This window comes from Phocoena phocoena, chromosome X (assembly GCF_963924675.1).
Source record: "Phocoena phocoena chromosome X, mPhoPho1.1, whole genome shotgun sequence".
Lineage (NCBI taxonomy): Eukaryota > Metazoa > Chordata > Mammalia > Artiodactyla > Phocoenidae > Phocoena > Phocoena phocoena.
Window position 1 is genome coordinate 26,347,968 of NC_089240.1, and position 22,788 is coordinate 26,370,755.

The window sequence follows — 22,788 nt, forward strand, 5'->3', positions numbered from 1 at the left end:
ACCCAAAGCAGCCAAAAATTAAAAAAATAATAATAATTTAAAAATAAAAAGGGTATTGTTCTGTCAAAAAAAAAAAGAATTCAACATATTTCACTTGCTATGTCAGTAGGCTCCCATAGTGGTATAATCTTTCAAAAGTAATGTGAGTTGTATGTGTTTGTAGTGAGGTAAGGAATGAGCTATCATTCTGATACACTCAGGGGTGCTGAAAGAATATCAAATGTGATCAGTTAAACAAGACACAGGTGATATATCTCTAAGTTATGAAAACCTGACGTCTGGCATTATTGGCCGGGCCCATCATAGGTGAACTCATGAAGCAGGCAAATTTGTCTTTGACACTCCTTAATCTCACTTCTCATCATCTCCACTTTCATGCCTGTCTTATCTTTTTCTCCGGTCTCCATAACAAAATGTTTCATCCCTGTAGCCCACTCTCTGTAAACCCTACCCACTGCATTTCAAGGCTTAGCTCTCTGATAACTAACACCCCTGAAACAGTGACAGCTGAATAGGTTTTTGCTTAAAGACAGCTACATTTTAATCGGGGATTCCTGGGCACAGGGCGTGTGAGCTTAAATAGCAGTTGCCAAAAAAGTTTTTGGCAATAAAACTCTTTTATCTTTAAATAAACTTAATTTAAAACCCAATTTATTAAAAGATGATAGTGGTACTATTATCCTATCAATTACTCAAATAACATTAGTATACTTTTTAATAGTCAACTATTATTGGTTCATGTGGGGGGGCAGGAAAGAGACAAACCCACTTGTTCTCTTGGTTTCCCCCTCATATCACCTTGGTGACCTCTGAAGATCTTCCACAAAATCCCCAAGTACTGAGGAACACAGTTTGAAAACCCATAACATAAACTCTCATGTCAGGAATGTGTGGTAGATCCTCTCATCTTTTTTATTTTATTGTATTGGAGTATAGTTGCTTTATAATGTTGTGTTAGTTTCAGGTATACAGCAAAGTGATTCACTTATACATACACACACACACATATATATATTCTTTTTCAGATTCTTTTCTCTTTTAGGTTATGACAGAATATTGAGTAGAGTTCCCTGTACTATACAGTAGGTCCTTGTTGGTTATCTACCTTATGTATAGTAGTGTGTGTATGTTAATCCCAAGCTCTTGGTTTATCCCTCTCCCCCACGTTTCCCCTTTGGTAACCATAAGTTTGTTTTCAAAATCTGTGAGTCTGTTTCTGTTCTGTAAACAAGGTCATTTATATGAGTTTTTTAAAAATTAGATTCCACATATGAGTGATATATGATATTTGTCATTCTCTCTCTGACTTACTTCACTTAGTATGATAATCTCTAGATCCATCCACCTTGCTGAAAATGGCATTATTTCATTCTTTTTTATGGCTGAGTAATATTCCATTGTATATACATACCACATCTTCTTTATCCGTTCATCTGTCGATAGACATTTAGGTTGCTTCCATGTCCTGGCTATTGTAAATAGTGCTACAATGAACATTGGGGTGCATGTACCTTTTTGAATTATGGTTTAGTCTGGGTATATGCCCAGGAGTTGAATTGTTGAATCATATGGTAACTCTATTTTTGCAGCTCAATATCACAAAAACAACCCAATCAAAAAATAGGAAGAAGATCTAAATATAGACATTTCTCCAAAGAAGACAGATGACCAAAAAGCACATGAAAAGATGCTCAGCATCACTAATTATTAGAGAAATGCAAATCAAAACTACAATGAGGTATCACCTCACACTGGTCAGAATCGCCATCATCAAAAAGTCTACAGATAACAAATGCTGGAGAGAGTGTGGAGAAAAGGAAACCCTCCTACACTGTTGGTGGGAATGTCAATTGGTACAACCACTATGGAGAACAGTATGGAGGTTCCTTAAAAAACTAAAAATAGAGCTACCATATGATCCTCTCATCTTTCAGATCACACTGAGTCTCCCACAACCTCTGTGAAAGCAAAAAGCTATCTTGGTCCCAGGGCCTCTATGATGTGATCTGAGATGCGTGTGAAATTTTCTTTCCCTTTGATCTAGGGCATTTTTATGTTCAGGAACCCTTTTAAAAGTGTAAAATCTCTTGAGGTAAATAATCCATCCATTAATACCTTAGCTTTACTGGGGCTTGGGGTGTGGCCTGTAGATAGTACATGCAGATGGAGTAAGAGCTGTGAGACTTATATGTCCAAGGGGCATGGTGCAGGGGGTCAGGAGAAGCTCTGAAAAAAAGTGAGCAGGGGAAAAAAAGGGAGATGAAAGTGGAAAGGTGAGGTGAATTCAAAACAGACTCAAGTCTTGTCTGAGAAACACTTTTTCACTAAGCGAGCTCCAGCAAGTACCACGTAGTGATTATTTTCTCTGAACACAGAGCCCTTAGGAAGTTCACTTCCCTCTCCTGTGGGGAAAACCCAAGTAAGTGGGCTTCCTTCGGATTCTACTCTTATTGTGGGGTTTGCTAAAATCCTGATGGATCCTGAGCTCAGATCATGCACTTCAAACAATATATTTTGGGAATGAATTGCCCAAGGAAGAACAGCCTCAGAATTATTTGTTTCATGTTTTTTTCTAGTTGCTGGAGAGGAGAAATAGGATAAAATGGGCATAGTTATCTCATAGTTGAATTACATGTTCTAAAGTCTATCATACAGTAAGTAATGAATTATGCTTCACAAAGAGTAAAAAGATGCAGAACTCATTGGATTACTATAGGATTATTTGGACTAAGAATACACTACCAAGTGACAAGTGGTTGCTGAAAAGGTACAGATTCATAAAACATGAAAAGAATTTAATGTTTCCTACAAAATTCCTCAGGACTTCACTGGGAGCTTCCAGTATATTTGTTTAACTCAATTCAGCAAATTTAATTATCGCCTATTTTTTTTAACATGTTAGTTGCTGGAAAGGTATAGGTAAATAGGACATTCCCTCTGCCCTCAACATGCTCAAAGTCTAACTGAGAAAGAAAGTCTAAGTAATATAGTAAATGACTCTATTACTGTGTAATAAGTACTATCTTTTTTTTTTTAAACATCTTTATTGGGGTATAATTGCTTTACAATGGTGTGTTAGTTTCTGCTTTATAACAAAGTGAATCAGTTATACATATACATATGTTCCCATATGTCTTCCCTCTTGCGTCTCCCTCCCTCCCACTCTCCCTATCCCGCCCCTCCAGGCTGTCACAAAGCACCGAGCTAATATCCCTGTGCCTTGCGGCTGCTTCCCCCTAGCTATCTACCTTACTACGCTTGTTAGTGTGTATATGTCCATGACTCTCTCTCGCCCTGTCAAAGCTCACCCTTCCCCCGCCCCATATCCTCAAGTCCGTTCTCCAGTAGGTCTGCGTCTTTATTCTTGTCTTACCCCTAGGTTCTTCATGACATTTTTTTTTCCTTAAATTCCATATATATGTGTTAGCATACGGTATTTGTCTTTTTCTTTCTTACTTCACTCTGTATGACAGACTCTAGGTCTATCCATCTCATTACAAATAGCTCAATTTCATTTCTTTTTAAGGCTGAGTAATATTCCATTGTGTATATGTGCCACATCTTCTTTATCCATTCATCCGATGATGGACGCTTAGGTTGTTTCCATCTCCGGGCTATTGTAAGTAGAGCTGCAATGAACATTTTGGTACATGACTCTTTTTGAATTTTGGTTTTCTCAGGGTATATGCCCAGTAGTGGGATTGCTGGGTCATATGGTAATTCTATTTGTAGTTTTTTAAGGAACCTCCATACTGTTCTCCATAGTGGCTGAACCAATTCACATTCCCACCAGCAGTGCAAGAGTGTTCCCTTTTCTCCACACCCTCTCCAGCATTTATTGTTTCTAGATTTTTTGATGATGGCCATTCTGACCGGTGAGAGATGATATCTCATTGTAGTTTTGATTTGCATTTCTCTAATGATTAATGATGTTGAGCATTCTTTCATGTGTTTGTTGGCATTCTGTATATCTTCTTTGGAGAAATGTCCATTTAGGTCTTCTGCCCATTTTTGGATTGGGTTGTTTGTTTTTTTGTTATTGAGCTGCATGAGCTGCTTGTAAATTTTGGAGATTCATCCTTTGTCAGTTGCTTCATCTGCAAATATTTTCTCCCATTCTGAGGGTTGTCTTTTGGTCTTGATTATGGTTTCCTTTGCTGTGCAAAAGCTTTGAAGTTTCATTAGGTCCCATTTGTTTATTTTTGTTTTTATTTCCATTACTCTAGGAGGTGGGTCAGAAAGGATCTTGCTGTGATTTATGTCATAGAGTGTTCTGCCTATGTTTTCCTCTAAGAGTTTGATAGTTTCTGGCCTTACATTTAGGTCTTTAATCCATTTTGAGCTTATTTTTGGGTATGGTGTTAGGGAGTGATCTAATCTCATACTTTTACATGTACCTGTCCAGTTTTCCCAGCACCATTTATTGAAGAGGCTGTCCTTTCTCCACTGTACATTCCTGCCACCTTTATCAAAGATAAGGTGTCCATATGTGCGTGGGTTTATCTCTGGGCTTTCTATCCTGTTCCATTGATCTATCTTTCTGTTTTTGTGCCAGTACCATACTGTCTTGATTACTGTAGCTTTGTAGTATAGTCTGAAGTCAGGGAGCCTGATTCCTCCAGCTCCCTTTTTCGTTCTCAAGATTGCTTTGGCTATTCGGGGTCTTTTGTGTTTCCATACAAATTGCGAAATTTTTTGTTCTAGTTCTGTGAAAAATGCCAGTGGTAGTTTGATAGGGATTGCATTGAATCTATAGATTGCTTTGGGTAGTAGAGTCATTTTCACAATGTTGATTCTTCCAATCCAAGAACATGGTATATCTCTCCATCTATTTGTATCATCTTTAATTTCTCTCATCAGTGTCTTATCATTTTCTGCATACAGGTCTTTCGTCTCCTTAGGTAGGTTTATTCCTAGATATTTTATTCTTTTTGTTGCAGTGGTAAATGGGAGTGTTTTTTTGATTTCACTTTCAGATTTTTCATCATTAGTATATAGGAATGCCAGAGATTTCTGTGCATTAATTTTGTATCCTGCTACTTTACCAAATTCATTGATTAGCTCTAGTAGTTTTCTGGTAGCATCTTTAGGATTCTCCATGTATAGTATCATGTCATCTGCAAACAGTGACAGCTTCACTTCTTCTTTTCCGATTTGGATTCCTTTTATTTCCTTTTCTTCTCTGATTGCTGTGGCTAAAACTTCCAAAACTATGTTGAATAAGAGTGGTGAGAGTGGGCAACCTTGTCTTTTTCCTGATCTTAGTGGAAGTGCTTTCAGTTTTTCACCATTGAGGATGATCTTTGCTGTGGGCTTGTCATATATGGCCTTTATTATGTTGAGGAAAGTTCCCTCTATGCCTACTTTCTGCAGGGTTTTTATCATAAATGGGTGTTGAATTTTGTCGAAAGCTTTCTCTGCATCTATTGAGATGATCATATGGTTTTTCTCCTTCAATTTGTTAATATGGTTTATCACATTGATAGATTTGCATATATTGAAGAATCCTTGCATTCCTGGAATAAACCCCACTTGATCCTGGTGTATGATCCTTTTAATGTGCTGTTGGATTCTGTTTGCTAGTATTTTGTTGAGGATTTTTGCATCTATGTTCATCAGTGATATTGGCCTGTAGTTTTCTTTCTTTGTGACATCCTTGTCTGGTTTTGGTATCAAGGTGATGGTGGCCTCCTAGAAGGAATTTGGGAGTGTTCCTCCCTCTGCTATATTTTGGAAGAGTTCGAGAAGGATAGGTGTTAGCTCTTCCCTAAACGTTTGATAGAATTCACCTGTGAAGCCATCTGGTCCTGGGCTTTTGTTTGTTGGAAGATTTTTAATCACAGTTTCAATTTCAGTGCTTGTGATTGGTCTGTTCATATTTTCTATGTCTTCCTGATTCAGTCTTGGCAGGTTGTGCATTTCTAAGAATTTGTCCATTTCTTCCAGATTGTCCATTTTATTGGCATAGAGTTGCTTGTAGTAATCTCTTATGATTTTTTTTATTTCTGCAGTGTCAGTTGTTACTTCTCCTTTTTCATTTCTAATTCTATTGATTTGAGTCTTCTCCCTTTTTTTCTTGATGAGTCTGGCTAGTGGTTTATCTATTTTGTTTATCTTCTCAAAGAAGCAGCTTTTAGTTTTATTGATCTTTGCTATCGTTTCCTTCATTTCTTTTTCATTTATTTCTGATCTGATTTTTATGATTTCTTTCCTTCGGCTAGCTTTGGGGTTTTTTTGTTCTTCTTTCTCTAATTGCTTGAGGTGCAAGGTTAGGTTGTTTATTCGAGATGTTTCCTGCTTCTTAAGGTGGGCTTGTATTGCTATAAACTTCCCGCTTAGAACTGCTTTTGCTGCATCCCATAGGTTTTGGGTCGTTGTGTCTCCATTGTCATTTGTTTCTAGGTATTTTTTTATTTCCTCTTTGATTTCTTCAGTGATCACTTCATTATTCAGTAGTGTATTGTTTAGCCTCCATGTGTTTGTATTTTTTTACAGATCTTTTCCTGTAATAGATATCTAGTCTCATGGCGTTGTGGTCAGAAAAGATACTTGATCCAATTTCAATTTTCTTAAATTTACCAAGGCTTGATTTGTGACCCAAGATATGATCTATCCTGGAGAATATTCCATGAGCACTTGAGAAAAATGTGTATTCTGTTGTTTTTGGATGGAGTGTCCTATAAATATCAATTAAGTCCATCTTGTTTAATGTATCATTTAAAGCTTGTGTTTCCTTATTTATTTTCATTTTGGATGATCTGTCCATGGGTGAAAGTGGGGTGTTAAAGTCCCCTACTATGAATGTGTTACTGTCGATCTCCCCTTTTATGGCTGTTAGTATTTGCCTTATGTATTGAGGTGCTCCTATGTTGGGTGCATAAATATTTACAATTGTTATATCGTCTTCTTGGATCGATCCCTTGATCATTATGTAGTGTCCTTCTTTGTCTCTTTTAATAGTCCTTATTTTAAAGTCTATTTTGTCTGATATGAGAATTGCTACTCTAGCTTTCTTTTGGTTTCCATTTGCATGGAATATCTTTTTCCATCCCCTTACTTTCAGTCTGTATGTGTCTCTAGGTCTGAAGTGGGTCTCTTGTAGACAGCATATATAAGGGTCTTGTTTTTGTATCCATTCAGCCAATCTGTGTCTTTTGGTGGGAGCATTTAGTCCATTTACATTTAAGGTAATTATCGATATGTATGTTCCTATTCCCATTTTCTATATTGTTTTGGGTTCGTTATTGTAGGTCTTTTCCTTCTCTTGTGTTTCTTGTCTAGAGAAGTTCCTTTAGCATTTGTTGTAAAGCTGGTTTGGTGGTGCTGAACTCTCTCAGCTTTTGCTTGTCTGTAAAGGTTTTAATTTCTCCATCAAATCTGAATGAGATCCTTGCTGGGTAGAGTAGTCTTGGTTGCAGGTTTTTCTCCTTCATCACTTTCAGTATGTCCTGCCACTCCCTTCTGGCTTGTAGGGTTTCTGCTGAGAGATCAGCTGTTAACCTTATGGGGATTCCCTTGTGTGTTATTTGTTGTTTTTCCCTTGCTGCTTTTAATATGCTTTCTTTGTATTTAATTTTTGACAGTTTGATTAATGTGTGTCTTGGCGTATTTCTCCTTATATTTATCCTGTATGGGACTCTCTTTGCTTCCTGGACTTGATTAACTATTTCCTTTCCCATATTAGGGAAGTTTTCAACTATAATCTCTTCAAATATTTTCTCAGTCCCTTTCTTTTTCTCTTCTTCTTCTGGAACCCCTATAATTCGAATGTTGGTGCGTTTAATGTTGTCCCAGAGGTCTCTGAGACTGTCCTCAGTTCTTTTCATTCTTTTTTCTTTATTCTGCTCTGCAGTAGTTATTTCCACTACTTTATCTTCCAGGTCACTTATCCGTTCTTCTGCCTCAGTTATTCTGCTATTGATCCTATCTAGAGTGGTTTTAATTTCATTTATTGCGTTGTTCATCGTTGCTTGTTTCATCTTTAGTTCTTGTAGGTCCTTGTTAACTGTTTCTTGCATTTTGTCCATTCTACTTCCAAGATTTCAGATCATCCTTACTATCATTATTCTGAATTCTTTTTCAGGTAGACTGCCTATTTCCTCTTCATTTGTTAGGTCTGGTGCGTTTTTATCTTGCTCCTTCATCTGCTGTGTGTTTTTCTGTCTTCTCATTTTGCTTATCTTACTGTGTTTGGGGTCTCCTTTTTGCAGGCTGCACGTTCGTAGTTCCCTTTGTTTTTGATGTCTGTCTCCAGTGGCTAAGGTTGTTTCAGTGGGTTGTGTAGGCTTCCTGGTGGAGGGGACTAGTGCCTGTGTTGTGGTGGATGAGGCTGGATCTTGTCTCTCTAGTGGGCAGGTTCACGTCTGGTGGTGTGTTTTGGGGTGTCTGTGGCCTTATTCTGATTTTAGGCAGCCTCTCTGCTAATGGGTGGGGTTGTGTTCCTGTTTTGCTAGTTGTTTGGCATAGGTTGTCCAGCACTGTGGCTTGCTGGTCGTTGAGTGAAGCTGGGTGCTGGTGTTAAGATGGAGGTCTCTGGGAGATTTCCGCCGTTTAATATTATGTGGAGCTGGGAGGTCTCTTGTTGACCAGCGTCCTGAAGTTGGCTCTCCTACCTCAGAGGCAGAGCCCTGACTCCTGGCTGGAGCACCAAGAGCCTTTCATCCACACAGCTCAGAATAAAAGGGAGAAAAAGTAGAGAGAATTTGTAGAAGTATGAGTAAAGAAAGAAGGAAAGGAGGAAAGGAAGGAAGGAAGAAAGAAGCAAAGAAGGAAAGAAAGGAGGGAGGGAGGGAGGAAGGAAGGAAGGAATGAGGGAAAGAAGGAAAAAGGACAGAAAGAAAGAAGATACAGTAAAAATAAAATGAAGTATAATATAGTTATTGAATTAAAAAATATTTAGGAAAAAAAAGGGACGGATAGAACCTTAGGACAAATGTTGGAAGCAAAGCTATACAGAGAAAATCTCACACAGAAGCATACACATACACCTTCACAAAAGGAGGTAAAGGGGGAAAAATCATAAATCTTGCTCTCAGAGACCACCTCCTCAATTTGGGTTGATTCGTTGTCTAAAGGAGGGAAGGAAGGAAGGAAGGAAAGAAAGAAAGAAAGAAAGAATGAATGAAGGTAAAGTGTAATAAAGTTATTACAATTAAAATTAATTATTAAGAAAAAAATTTTTTAAAAAAACCATGGACGGATAGAGCCCTAGGACAAATGGTGGAAGCAAGAGTATACAGACAAGATCTCACACAGAAGCATACACATACACATTCACAAAAAGAGGAAAAGGGGAAAAAAAATCATAGATCTCGCTCCTAAATTCCACCTCTTCAATTTGGGATCATTCCTTGTCTATTCAGGTATTCCACAGATGCAGGGTATATCAAGTTGATTGTGGAGCTTTAATCCGCTGCTTCTGTGGCTGCTGGGAGAGATTTCCCTTTCTCTTCTTTGTTCTCACAGCTCACAGGAGCCCAGCTTTGGATTTGGCCCTGCCTCTGCGTGTAGGTCGCTGGAGGGCGTCTGTTTTTTGCTCCGACGGGACGGGGTTAAAGGAGCCGCTGATTCGGGGGCTCCGGCTCACTCAGGCCGGGGGTTGGGGGATGGGGGAAGGAGGGGCACTGCGTGCGGGGCGGGCCTGCGGCGGCAGAGGCGCATGCATGACGCTGCGGCAGAGGCCGGCGTGACGTTGTACCAGCCTGAGGCCCGCCGTGCGTACTCCCGGGGAAGTTGTCCCTGGATCCCGGGAACCTGGCAGTGGCGGGCTGAACAGGCTCCGCGGAAGAGGGGCGCGGGAGAGTGACCTGTGCTCGCACACAGGCCCCTTGGTGGCGGCAGCAGCAGCCTTAGCGTCTCCCGCGTGTCTCTGGGGTTTGCGCTTTTAGCCACGGCTCGCGCCCGTCTCTGGGGTTTGCGCTTTTAGCCGCGGCTCGCGCCCGTGTCTGGGGTTTGCGCTTTTAGCCACGGCTCGCGCCCGTCTCTGGAGTTCCTTTAAGCAGCGCTCTTAAACCCCTCTCCTCGCGCACCAGGAAACAAAGAGGGCAGAAAAAGTCTCTTGCCTCTTCGGCAGGTGCAGGCTTTTCCCCGAACTCCCTCCCGGCTAGTCGTGGTGCACTAACCCCTTCAGGCTATGTTCAAGCCGCCAACCCCAGTCCTCTCCCTGCGCTCCGTCCAAAACCAAAACCCGAGCCTCAGCTCGCAGCCCCGCCCGCCCCGGCGGGTGAGCAGACAAGCCTCTCGGGCTGGTGAGTGCCGGTCGGCACCGATCCTCTGTGCAGGAATCTCCCCGCTTTGCCCTCCGCACCCGTCGCTGTGCACTACTCCGCGGTCCCGAAGCTCCCCCCTCCGCCTCCCGCAGTCTCCGCCCGTGGAGGGGCTTCCTAGTGTGTGGAAACTTTTCCTCCTTCACAGCTCCCTCCCACTGGTTCAGGTGCCGTCCTTATTCTTTTGTCTCTGTTTTTTCTTTTGCCCTACCCAGGTACGTGGGGAGTTTCTTGCCTTTTGGGAGGTCTGAGGTCTTCTGCCAGCCTTCAGTAGGTGTTCTGTAGGAGTTGTTCCACGTGTAGATGTATTTCTGGTGTATCCGTGGGGAGGAAGGCGATCTCCGCGTCTTACTCTTCCGCCATCTTCAAGGTCCCCCCATAAGTACTATCTGAGAGTGGTATGGAAGTAAGCAGGGAAGGAATGATCTTGTGTCTGGCTGTCGGGGGCGGGGGGAAAGGACAGGTCAGGAGAGGTTCTGTAGCTAAGGTGGGCCTTGAAAAGCCATTGGAGTCTTAAAGCTGGAGAAAGTTGTGATTCGATCAGCTTTCTCAGAAAAGCACTCAGGCAGGGACAAAAGGTGCCCAAACTAATTAAGAGGTTCTTACAATCGGTCAGTCAACAGCTATTTAAAAAGATCAAATAAAATGTGGAGTTTGTGGACAGAGGAGGGATTTCTTCCAGGTGACCGCAGGACGTAGAAATAATGAAAACTCAGTACTCAAACAAGAGGTATATAAAAGACAACCACTTGTTCACATATATGAGAAAGCTAAAATTTTCCAGTTCCTAAGATGCATTATGATAGTTGTCATGCTGACAAATGTTCCCTCTAACTAAGAAAGAAGCCAAGAACTCCTTTTTCAGGACTAGTGAAGCAGGTACTAGGGACAAGACAAGAAAGTCATTTGTGGGTTTTTTGGTATCTACTTTTCCTGTTTCTTCATTCATATACCCATCTAATAGTCTCTCAGTGCTACTCTATGCTCGGTAGACTTCTGACTTTGTGGTACGTATCTCTGAAATGGTAAGAAAATACCAGTGATCTCCATCACATGGTTACAATAAAAAAGCATAATAAATATTTTGTCATATTCTCCAGGGTTTTCCCCATTTTCATTTTCTGCAGTTCAGAGCACTCTTTAGTTCCATCAGAAGTGGGAATATGTTTCAGTTCTTAGAAGAGCTTTTTCCCCTCCTGGTCCCTTAGTGGAGAAAAATATTTTTTAATGAATAAACAAAATGTGGGATTAGATTCATACACTCAGAATAAAATAACTGGGAAAAAGACCTGGGAAATTATGGCAGATCATGGTACAAGTGAGTGGTCGTTAATACCACCACTGTTAAGTAGTGGGGCACACTTCCATCCACAGAAAGAGAGCTGAATCCCCAAATCCACCAGAAATAAAATTAAAATGTGACCCAGTATGTCAAAACCCAGTGAACATTTTTACGACCCATCGTACGACCCAGTTGTATCATTGCAAGTCGTTCACGAGAAGATTTTGATGAACATCAATTTCTACATCAAGAAAAATAAATGAGCCCCCATTTCTTTCCTTCTCTTTGTTCTCACCTTCAAGTTGTTAAGGTCTTTAAGAAGAATAAAAGATGACACTTCAGTAGCTCACAAATCAGACTTAACTGTTCCCGTGTCAGTTTGAGTTTAGAAAAGATTCCTTTCATCTAACAGCCCTCTCAGGTACAGTACTACAGTGAGGTACTATGTCACCTCCAGAAGTGATTTATACTGTATCCATCTAAATTTTAAAATATTAGAGAACTCTGCCGTCTATCTCCATGCTTTAAAAACAGCTCTCAATAACGCCGTAATAGCACAAAGAACAAAGAAAGATGTTTCCCTATTCATTAACTACCTACAATCCTAAATTAAGTTAGTGTTTAGAAAGAGGTTCAAAACAGAGGTCAAAATGAACACACACAACTGTTCTCTAATTTTCCAGTCACCAAAAGAGAAATAATCCAAACCTTAGATTTAATTACTTTTCATTCAAAAAAGCATATACTAAATGTAAGGGGCCCTTGTGAGGATTACACATATAAATAACCCCTTTCCTCAGAGAACTCCCAGTCTAGCAGGGACAATGAGATGTACACAAATAATATAAATGTACAAAATAAGGTACCTATCTTAGTTTTCAAAAGTGCCAGCAATGCTCAGGGAAAGAAGGGGTAACTTCAGAACTAACCAGGACTGGGCTTCCCTGGTGGCACAGTGGTTAAGAATCCACCTGCCCGTGCAGGGGACACGGGTTCGATCCCTGTCCCGGGAAGATCCCACATTCCGCGGAGCAACTAAGCCCGTGCGCCACAACTACTGAGCCTGTGCTCTAGAGCCCGCGTGCCACAACTACTGAAGCCCGCGTGCCACAACTACTGAAGCCTGTATGCCTAGAGCCCGTGCACCACAACAAGAGAAGCCACGGCAATGAGAAGCCCGAGCATCGCAACGAAGAGTAGCCCCCGCTCGCTGCAACTAGAAGAAAGCCCGCACACAGCGACAAAGACCCAACGCAGCCAAAGATAAATAAATTTATTAAAAAGAAAAAACAACTAACCAGGACTGGGAATGTGAGGGCATTCTAGTCACAGCAAATGGAATAAACATAGGACCAAGGGTCTTCAAGAAGGGGCAGAGTCCAGTTCCCCTAGGAATGAAGAGAGAGCAGTGAGAGAAAGTCTGAAAAGCTAAGTGTGGAACAAATAATGCGTAAACTTGAGTGTCAGGGTGAAGAATGTGAATTTGTATAAGATAATTAATGAGAACACTTCAAAGTGAGGAAATTACATGATGTCACTTGCATTTTAGATTAATTTGGAAGTGATGTGAGGCTGTAATAGAGGAGAGAGAGACTTCAGATCGACACGAACAAGATGGCTATTATAATAGCCCAGTAATGAAACTTCAAACCAGGGCATCAGCAAGGGGAATGGAAAGGAGGGTCCAAATTCAAGAGATATAAAGAGACATAATGACTTCCAGTATCAAGTTCTACGTGTAAGGAGCTTGGAAGTCACCACTTCATCCTAAGAACAAGAGAAAAGCTGAGCAAATAGCTGAGAAAAGCTGACTAAAATATAAATGACTACTCTTGGAGTCATAAGAGAGAAGAGGACACAGGGCAAATCAGTGCCCTCAAGATTGAAGAGACAGACCAGTGAATGCAGGAAGTCACAGCTTATTGGAGCAGAGACTCACAAGTGGAAACCACCATGAGAACTGGTGCCAGGGTAAAAAAAACCTGACCTGTAATTGATGAATTGATGGAGGCTCAGTGGGCAACTCTGAGAGTTAAAACTCCAGAGAAACCAAATCACAAGAGGGCCACCACAGTATTATGAGATTTACCTCCAGGAGCTAGAGCAGGTTCACACAGTAAATATTGCGAAAAATCCCCTCCCTTACCCTGCTTCTGGCAGAGGAAGGGGGAAAGGAATCATTTTGAAATATGCCAGAGCAATCATTCTTCTTAACAAGCCCTTCCCTCAGTAGAAAGAAACTAGTTAACCAGAGCCTAACTGATGTGGGGGAGGGAAATACCCAACTAGCTGGCTGTAGCCTTCCACATAGGAGAAGGGAAATACCCAACTCCAGCCCACTCCTGTCCCACCTAAGGGGAGAGAAAAAAGTGAGAAACATCTTTGAAGTTCACAGTCCAGAGGCACAAGCTCACTAAAAGACTGAGACCTAATCATAGAACCATAGAATGCTTTCCCATCCAAGGCCTGTGGGACAACTACCAAAGGTCTAACATACACATAATGCCAGAAGGAGAAGAAAGAGAGAAAAGAACAGAAGAAATATGTGAAGGAATATTAACTGAGATTTTTCCCAAATTATTGTCAAACACCAAACCACAGATCCAGGAAGCTCAGAGAATACCAAGCAGAATAAATGCAAAAAAACTACACCTGGTTATATCATCTTCAAACTACAGAATATCAGAGATAAAGACATGAAAGAAGCCAGAGGGAAAAAATAACTTACCTATAGAGGAACAAAGGTAAGAATTACATCCAACTTCTCAGAAGCCATGCACACAAGAAGAGAGTGGAGTAAAACATTTAAAGCGTTGAGAGAGAGAAAAAAACAACCTAGAATTCTGTATCCTGCCAAATTATCCTCTAAAAATTAGGTAGAAATAGATTTTCTTAGACATAGAAATCTATTTCTATGTCTTAGAAATAGCTTTTCTTAGACATAGAAATCTATTTCTATTTCTTAGAAATAGATTTTCTTAGACAAAACTTGAGGGACTGTGTTGCCAGTAGACCTGCCTTGCAAAAAATGTTTTTTAAAAAGTTTTTTTTAAAAAAGAAGGAAAATAATACAGGTCAGAAGCTCAGATCTACATAAAGAAAGAAAAAGCATTAAAGAAGGAATAAGTGAAGGTAAAATTAAAAACTTCCTTTTTTAAAAAAATTTATTTTTATTTTTGGCTGTGTTGAGTCTTCGTTGCTGCACATGGGCTTTCTCTAGTTGACGCGAGCGGGGGCTACTCTTTTTTGTGGTGCGCAGACTTCTCATTGTCGTGGCTTCACTTGTTGCAGAGCACGGGCTCTAGAGCACAGGCTCAGTAGTTGTGGCACATGGGCTTAGTTGCTTCGCGGCATGTGTGATCTTCCTGGGCCAGGGATCAAACCTGTGTCCCCTGCATTGGCAGGCGGATTCTTAACCACTGTGCCACCAGGGTCGGCCAAAACTTTCTTTTCTTATTCTTAATTGCTCGAACAGATGATAGTTTGCTCAAAATAATACGTGTATAACAACATATATATGCACATATGAAGTAAATGAGAACAATGATACAAGGGACAGAAGGGAGGAATTAGGATTAATTTGTTATTATAAAGTACTAACACTACCCTTGAAGTAGTATAGTGTTATTTGAAAATGGATTTGAATTAGTTGAAAACATATGCTGCACACTGTAGGGCAACCACTAAAAAAGTTTTAAAAAGTATAACTGATATGCTAAGAGAGGAGAGAAAAGTGAATCATATAAAATACTCAATTAAAACCACAAAAGGAGGAAAAAGAAGACAGAAATAAGAACAGAAGCAACAGGTAGAAAACAGTAATTAATCTGGTAGGTATTAGTCCAACTATGTCAGTAATTACTTTGAATGTTAATGGATATAAATGCACCGCTTTAAAGACAGAGACGTATATGTTGTCTACAAGAAACTCTTTTCCATAGTGTTTTCCATAGTGTTTTCCATAGTGGCTGCACCAACTTACATTCTCACCAGCAGTGTAGGAGCATTCCCTTTTCTCCACCCATCTCCAGCATTTGTTATTTGTAGACTTTTTAATGATGACCATTCTGACTGGTGTGAGGTGATACCTCATTGTAGTTTTGATTTGCATTTCTCTAATAATTAGTGATGCTGAGCATCTTTTCATTTGCCTGTTAGCCATCTGTATGTCTTCTTTGGAGAAATGTCTATTTAGGTCTCCTGCCCATTTTTCTATTGGGTTGTTTATTTTGTTGTTGTTGAGTTGTATGAGTTGTTTGTATACCTTGGAAATTAAGCCCTTACTGGTCGCATCATTGGCAAATATTTTCTCCCAGTCTGTAGGTTGTCTTTTTGTTTTGTTTATGGTTTCCTTTGGGTTGCAAAAGTTTGTAAGTTTGATTAGATCCCATTTGTTTATGTTTGCTTTTATTTCCATTGCCTTGGGAGACTGACCTGAGAAAACATTGGTACGATTTGACATAACAATTCTTAATGTGCCTAACAACAGAGTGTCAAACTACATGAGGCAAAAACTGATAGAACTGCAAGGAGAAATAGATGAATCCATTACCATAGTTGGAGACTTCGACACCCCTCTCTCAGAAATGAACAAATCGAGCAGGCAGAAAAATCGGTAAAGACATACATGGTTGAACTCAATAAAGCCATCAATCAACTGGATATGATTGACATCTAAGACTACTTCATCCAACAATAGCAGAATTCATATTTTTCCTCAAGTTCACATGGACCATTCACCAAGACAGACCATATTCTGGGCTATAAAACACATCTTAACAAATTTAAAAGAATAGAAATCATCAGTGTCTGCTTTCAGACCACAGTGAAATTAAACTAGAAATCAATAACAAAAGATAACTGGAAAATCCTAAAATATGTGGAGATTAAGCAACACACTTCTAAATAATACGTGGGTCAAAGAAGAAATCTCAAGAGACATTTCAAAATATTTCAACTAAATGAAAATGAAAAACGACTTATCAAAATTGTGGAATGTAATGAAAACAGTGCTTAGGGGGATATTCATAGCATTGAATGCATATATTAGAAAAGAAGAAGGATCTGAACTCAGTAATCTAAGTTTCCACGCGTAGAATGTACAACACCAAGAGTGAACGCTAAGGTAAACTATACACTTTAGGTGATTATGATGTATCAGTGTAGGTTTGTCCTTGGTTAAAAAAAAAAAGAAAAAGAAAAAAGTACCATTTTGGTGAGTGATATCAATAATGTGAGAGACTATAAATGTGTGAGGTCAGGGTATATATGAGCAATCTCATTACCTTCCTCTCAACTTTGTTGTAAACCTAAGACTGATCTTAAAAAAATAAAGTCTTTTAAAAAGAAAGACATAATGTCCAGGGTTTCATAAGTGCTGGGGTAAGAAGACTAAATGGGTACAGGCAAATAGGAATTAGCAGTGCAGTCTGTGTGACTGGGGAAATGGTGTGGCATTAATACAAATTAGAAGCCAAGAAAGTAGGACATATGAAAAAGGAGAGATAATTAGATTAGGATTACAGTATGTTGAATTTGAGGCCCTGATGGAACAATCATCTTGGAAATCCCAGTCAAGTGCAGTGGCATGAACTTCAGTAGACCCATTCAGTTTGGTGATTTCTTCTTGTTTGTGAGCAGAAACTCTAGACAATAGAGTTCATCACAGGCTGGATGTTGTCACCCACCTTATGAATGAGACTCATCTGGAATGAAATCAGGACCTCACTTAGGAACAAGACCTATCTGGGATGAGGTAAAGGAGAATGAGTATTTCAGATGACTAGCACAATACAGCGGTATTGAAATGGCTGGTCTTGGAACCTAGGGCAAGATAGAAGGAACAGACCTTGTGGTTTATTTCCCTATATCAGACCTCCTCATTTCCCCTGATTTCCATGGCTTTTTCTTTATTTGTTACCTAGAATTGCTACATCTTTTTCTTCAAGCTTTTCAGAACTATTCTAGTCTTTCACCCTGCCACTAACCCTTATAGATCAGTATACCCAGTGGCATAATTCAATAGGTTTTCCAAAATGCACTGTTTAAAATGAGCTTTTTAAAAAAGTCACTTTTGTCAGACTAAGGAATAGACTAAAAATTTGACAAGTTAGCAAAGCAAGATTTACCCTCCACCAAATCACTACCACAGGAAGAGAAGAAGGGGCTGAAGCAGGAGGAGGGGGAGGAGAAGAAAGAAGAGGAGGATGTAAAATGAAGAATAAGAAGGGGGCTTCCCTGGTGGCGCAGTGGTTGAGAGTCCGCCTGCCGATGCAGGGGACACGGGTTCGTGCCCCGGTCCGGGAAGATCCCACATGCCGCGGAGCGGCTGGGCCCGTGAGCCGTGGCCGCTGAGCCTGCGCGTCCGGAGCCTGTGCTCCACAACGGGAGAGGCCACAACAGTGAGAGGCCCGCGTACCGGAAAAAAATAATAAATAAATAAAAAGTAAGAAGGGAAGGAAGGGAGGAAAGGAGGGAAGAAAGAGGAAGGAAAGAAAGTTTTGATTGGATCCATTGAGGTGCAGTAGAATCACATAAAGATGATTGTTTTCAGTATCCAAGACGATATGGAGGCAAGAAATTCAGGTGTGCCAGTCCTCAGCACTCATCAATCAAATAAAGCTACACTCATTCATTCTGCTTCAGACATATACACCCTACTTAGGTCTATTAGAAGTAGAAAACAAGGTCAAAAATAGAGAGGATCTTGAGTTCTGAAAAAAATTGTATTAATTCAAGATTTACTTTGTGTTAAATACATGAACTAGAACATCTTATTTTCCTTTTGAGCCTTAATTTTCTTATGTATAAAATAGTAATACGGTAATAATATTCACCTTATGGTGTTACTTTAAATTAAAATATGTACATGTATGTGTGCTCATGCACCACCCATCATAGAACTCAGCAAAGTCTCAATAACTTCTACTTTACTTCCTTATAGAATTACTGTTAGAATTAAGTGAAATAATGTGTTTAGAGGCACCTGGAAAGCAGTAGGCTAGCTTGACAAATTTACAAATTAATAAATTGATGCTTGAAAAAATAGCTATGGCTATGTATATATTCTCATGATTCTAAGTCAACATTGAGAATGAACTTATTTTATTTTACTGGATAATACCTTGTAGCGTTATTGAAGTTCTAAGTGTTCTATCTGCTAAAATAAAATGGTGGTACATCCCCTTGAATACCTTCAATCACTATAAAACGTCATCTAACTGTGCTGCGTAACTTTTAGATGCAAGCCATATTTTACTTTGAGACTCTGCTAACTGAGAGAGAAAATGCAGTGTTGATTAGCTTACTAAGCCCCACTAGATTTCCACGATAATCATCTTCTACTCTACATTTTAGTTGTATGAATGTGGCCTTAATCTGTATCTACATGACCTCCATAATTTAGGTTAAAATGGTTCCTGGGTCTCCCTGGTGGCGCAGTGGTTGAGAGTCCGCCTGCTGATGCAGGGGACACGGGTTCGTGCCCCGGTCTGGGAAGATCCCACATGCCGCGAAGCGGCTGGGCCCGTGAGCCGTGGCCGCTGAGCCTCTGCGTCTGGAGCCTGCACTCCGCAACAGGAGAGGCCACAACAGTGAGAGGCCCTCGTACAGCCCAAAAAAAAAAAAAAAAAAAAAAAAATGGTTCCTAACCTGTGGATCTCTGACCTCTTGTGGTAGTTAACTACAAAAGGTCTTCATGTTCATATACACACAGAATGTTAATTTCTCATTAACTAAATAATATGCCCCATGAATATTTGTGCTAATATTTTAAATAGTACTTGCTCTTGGGAATTAGTAAAATAAAATATCATCTCAAAGCATTTATATTAGAAGAGACTTTTACTTTCAAGTAAGAGAAACCCAATTCAAACTAAAATTTATATCTAGAGGTTTATATATCTGAGTAAATTCAGGCATGAATAGTTCTAGGGGCCCAAACCATGAAAATGGTACTCCATCTCTTTAAATATTTCAGCTTTATCCCCTGTCATTGAGCTTTATTCTCATGCGTACTTTATTATTGTGAAGATGGTCGCCAACAGCTAAAGGCTTATATAGGCAAATTCCAGCAGTCCAGGGAAAAAGGGACTTGTCTCACTCTCAACAATCCCAACAAATGTTCAAAGACTATCTCAAATTGGGTTAGTCCATGCCCGTCCTGGAAGTAATTAGTGTGGCCAAGGAAATGGGATGCTCTGATTGGCCAGGCCTGAGTCACGTGCCCACCCCTGGAGATAAGAATTGAATCAAAATCATCCAGAATGAATGGATTGAGAGTAGAAAAGGAGGGATGGTTCACCATAGGAAAACTGGGGTATTGGGACCTCAGTAAATGGAAGGGATGCTGACCAGTAAAAATAACAGATGACCATTATAAGCATTACGGAATCCATAGTGGTAATTTGCAGTAATGCATTTTCTCAACCTGTGTGGATTATACAGTGTTTTGATGCTTAAAAAGGGGTCCTTGCGTTTGAAAAGTTTGAGAATCTCTCATCAGTTCTTTTTTCTATAGGAGTATATGGACTGATATTGATGGAATATATGGGTGAGTAAAGTTTTTGTCTCTCAATTTAGGTGATTAGTGTGTCAAATATGATGCCTTAGATGGCTGCTTTGGAACTTCTTGTCCCTATAAGTCACTAACGTAGTGAGTTTTCTTGGCCCATTAGACAACTTCACAAAGCATTGCCTGCTCCAGAAAGCAGGAGACACTATGAAAGAAAACTTTATAAAGCACAGTTTCAGCAAGAATTTTTTTCAATTGAAGTGTTTATCCTTGTATATTCCGAGGTATCCAGGTTAGCTGCTTATGGAATGAGTGTATGAATTCCTTTAGCACTAATTTGAAATTAGTTATGCATTCTACAAATGAAGATCTTTAATCTTTTAGTACTTCTTTCCATGAGATAGCTTAAGTCAAAGTAATTGTATGAGGTTGATCATTATAGCACGCTCTAAATGAGCACAATTGTAATAAGTATCTACTGACGAGTGGCAAATGCACCCCTACCATCTAGCTACCTGGATGTTCATCCTTCCTTGGAAGGAAAATTTATAGTGTCATGTGAGACTACTTCACAATTACTTTGTGTATAAGGTTTTCTTGTTTTTTGTTTTTCTGGGTTTTTTTGGCTGTGCCACATGGCTTGCGGGATCTTGCTTCCCAGACCAGGGATGGAACTCATGCCCCCTGCAGTGGAAGCACAGAGTCCTAACTACTGGCCCGCCACGGAATTCCCTGTGTTTAAGTTTTTATAAAAGTAAATACTTGCATGATAAAGCCTATTTTAATCATGTATTGTTTCAGCAATGTGGAACCCTGTGGTTTAAATCTCATATAATGCTACCTAAATGGCAAAATCCAATCTATTCATAAAACCATTCACTGTGTTTCAATTATACTGTAATGTTCAGACCCCTAAATCCTTTTCCCTAACAAATTTCGACTAAACAGTTTTGTACTAAGAAGATTCTGATACATTTTAACTAAAAAAATTGATTGTTCAAAGCAATAATTCATATGAAATTTGCAAATAACCCAAATTCCTTTACTCTCTTCTTCTCTTTTTGTCTTGTCTTTTACCAATTATTTCTTAAATAATATTCTTTTTCTTGATGCTTATCTTTGTACACGGTTGTTTATGTTTATATTTCTATGATTTTATTTGAAAGTCCAAAGTCATATATTTGACTCCCAGTTAAAGCAATCCAAAAAACTTACTTTTGTCCCTTCTCACAATATTTTTTCTTTTTTTATTGATTTTTTAAAAATTAATTAATTTGTTTATTTTTATTATTAGTATTATTTTTTTGGCTGCGTTGGGTCTTCATTGCTGCGCGCGGGCTTCCTCTAGTTGTGGCGAGTGGGGGCTACTCTTCATTGCAGTGAACAGGCTTCTCATTGCGGTGGCTTCTCTTGTTGCGGAGCACAGGCTCTAGGCGCGCAGGCTTCAGTTATTGTGGTGCGTGGGCTCAGTAGTTGTGGCTCACGGGCTCTAGAGCACAAGCTCAGTAGTTGTGGCCTGTGGGCTTAGTTGCTCTGTGGCATGTGGGATCTTCCCGGACCAGGGCTCGAACCCGTGTCCCCTGCATTGGCATGTGGATTCTCAACCACTGCGCCACCAGGGAAGCCCCAGAAATTTTCTTAAGGCTTTGATTATTTCATTTCTGAGTGTGGCTTCAGTAGGAGGAATTTCTTCTTTATTTTTTTTTTAATAAATGGCTTCATTCTTTTTTTTTAATTTAATTTATTTTATTTTTGGCTGCGTTGGGTCTTCGTTGCGATGCGTGGGCTACTCATTGCGGTAGCTTCTCTTAGCATGGGCTCTAGGCGCGCGGTTTTCAGTAGTTGTGGCGCACAGGCTCAGTAGTTGTGGCGCATGGGCTTAGTTGCTCCGCGGCATGTTGGATCTTCCCGGACCAGGGCTCAAACCCATGTCCCCTGCATTGGCAGGTGGATTCTTAACCACTGTGCCACCAGGGAAGCCCTGGAATTTCTTCTTTAGAGCAAAGAAATTTTGTGGGGTTTGTGGCTCTTTTCTGCTCTTGACCCCCTAGAGGCTGGGCTGGGTCCACAATATTTTTTAAATGCATTATTTCAAACATTCCCTGGGCATATAACATTTATATTATCATCTGTCATCCTAATCCCCATATGTGTTTTAGTCTTAACTTTGCAGTTAAAATATATTTCGCGCTCACCACTAGTCCTTTCTCCAGTCATCTATTGGTTGGCTGAAGTTCATCCTCTTGTAGTTTTCTTGAGAACAGCTTATGATGAAAATGCCACTTGCATTCTTGCATATTCATAATTATTTCTGTTACTACCTTGGCTAGATATAAAATCCTCAGCTCATTCTTTTTTTTTAACATCTTTATTGGAGTATAATTGCTTTACAATGGTGTGTTAGTTTCTGCTTTATAATTATCCTTCTTTTAATTGAAGTATAGTTGATTTACAATGTTGTGTTAATTTCTGCTGTACAGCGAAGTGATTCAGTTACACACACACACACACGCACATATTATATACGTTCTTTATATTTTTTCCATTATGGTTTATCACAGGATATTGAATATAGTTCCCTGTGCTATAGAGTAGGACCTTGTTGTTTATTCATTTTATATATAACAGCTTACATCTGCTAATCCCAAACTCCCAATCCATCCCTCTCCCATCTCTATGTCTGTGAGTCTGTTTCTGTTTCATAGATAGGTTCATTTGTGTCTTATTCT